General features: G+C 41.8%; 1 long non-coding RNA gene across 1 annotated transcript; it reads right to left on the bottom strand.

Annotated features, from left to right (window-relative positions):
• Positions 1–777: 777 nt before the first annotated feature.
• LOC134623570 (uncharacterized) lies at positions 778–1547 on the bottom strand. The gene is made up of 3 exons (XR_010093377.1): positions 1508–1547; positions 1079–1114; positions 778–882 (listed from the first exon to the last, which is right to left on the bottom strand). It is a non-coding gene; the product is annotated as an uncharacterized LOC134623570 (long non-coding RNA).
• Positions 1548–1961: the final 414 nt, after the last annotated feature.

The following is a 1961-nucleotide window of genomic DNA, read 5'->3' as shown; positions in this document are numbered from 1 at the left end:
AAGCAAGGATATTTGCAAAACTAAATTCAGGTGTCTGAGTCTCACTTTCAGGTTTTCGATGAAGAAGTCGTTTTACCAACAAAATCAGTAGCACCAACAGGACCAGTAGAACCACCACACAGACCGATACAACAATTGACAATGGAGGGTTTGAGGGGGATGTAGTTGGAAGTGTGGATGTAGGTGGAGGTATGGTGGTGTGTCTGTCTAAAATAAAGCAAACACAGTCATTAAGTTGTCGTCACATTGTGAATGTTGAAAGCTGCAGAAACACAGACAGGTGAGTGTGTCACCTGTGACAGTGATCCAGCTGGATGGAGACTCTCCATGACCGCTGATGTCACACTTGTAGAGGCCTTCATCAGACCTGGAAACATGCTGGATGGTCATGTTAACTGAAGACCTATTGCTGATGAGGGAGCCATCTTTATAGAAAGCAGCTGGGAGGTTGGAGGGAGTGGTCTTTGTTTTACAGGGCAGAGTGACGTCATCTCCCTCCATCACAGGGAGGACAGGACTCTGCAGGATCACTGATCCACCTCAACACAGAGACAAACTACAGCATTTCATCCATTTACACACAGCTTCATCAACACTAACTCCACACACTCAGCTTACCAGTGACTGTCAGGTTAACCATGTTACTGATGGGACCCTCTCTGGACTCACACCAGTAAACTCCACTGTCTCGTTCAACAATGTAACTGATGTCACAGGATAAATTAGCGGATGTTCCCCACCCATCTCCACACTGACTGATTTTTGGTTTGCTTGTGCTTCTCCTCAGAGTCCATCCAGCAGAGCTGTCGTCCTCCTCACAGCTCAGAGACACAAAGTCTCCTTCAAAGAACTGAGAGCTGCTGGGACTCACAGTCAGACGAGCTGTGAGGGTTACAATGAAAAACTGATGATTGGTTAGCCTTTTGTCAAAAACAACAGAATGACGTAAAAGGTGTTTTGTTAAATAAATAATTTCATTCAGTTTTGTATGTGAGCTCCATTGTGAAACATGAACCCAATCAGGTCATATCAGTGAGCATTTCTCAGGTTTAAGCTGTGACAGAAGAAGGTTACTGACCTTGGTTTGTTGTGCAGCTCAGCAGTGAGATCAGAACTAAAGAGAAATGACACTCAGGTTGATTTGAGGTGAACATAAAGAACAACTCCACACAAACAGCTGACAAACACACAAACACATCTCTGCAACATGTTTGAATGAAGTTAAGACAACAAAGGAGTGAAAAAGTAAGTCCCATAAAGTCATGTGTCCACTGTGCAGCTGTGTTGATATAATGAGTGAATGATTTGATCTTTTCACTGCCTGCTGTGTTTCCTCGACTCCTGAGCAAAGATAAAGAGTCAGTTCAGACCTGCAGTTGGTCCTCGTGGTGTTTTGAACTTGAATTCAGCCTGATTTGTTTTTCATGTCTTCTCCTCCATCATCAGTTATCAGGAGAGCAGACAGTCAAAGTACAAGAATTCAAACAAACACAGAGATTGTACTTACAGAGCAGACACAGCACAGATGTTTCCTTCATCGTCCTTCTCACTCATTTGAGCTTTTTTTTCATTTCTCTCACTGACACCAAGGAAAGCCCGCCCTCTTCCTCTGAGTCTGTGGTTTCTTCAATTGCAACAAAGACAGTTCTGCATATCTACCCTTTGTTTGAGTCACCATTTAACCAAGTATAAGCATCAACTCACTGACCCAGATTTCTCTTCATGTACTTTTAATAACACAGTGCTTCTGAAAGCTGTTACACAACAACACATGGCCATAAACACACTTTCAAACTGAAAAAAAGTAGAAGTAACTACAGTACACAATATCATCATCAATAACAATATCTTATTTTAAAAAGCTGTTTATATCTTATCTCTATATAAATGGACATAAATAAGATAAGATATGATAAGATAATGTTATGTTGGTGGTCAGTAATAGTGCCACCATGTGGGAA

Source organism: Pelmatolapia mariae, unplaced genomic scaffold (assembly GCF_036321145.2).
Source record: "Pelmatolapia mariae isolate MD_Pm_ZW unplaced genomic scaffold, Pm_UMD_F_2 NODE_ptg000757l+_length_32203_cov_1, whole genome shotgun sequence".
Classification (NCBI taxonomy): domain Eukaryota; kingdom Metazoa; phylum Chordata; class Actinopteri; order Cichliformes; family Cichlidae; genus Pelmatolapia; species Pelmatolapia mariae.
Note: the sequence above shows the minus strand (reverse complement) of the source record. Positions and strands in the feature narration are given on the sequence as shown.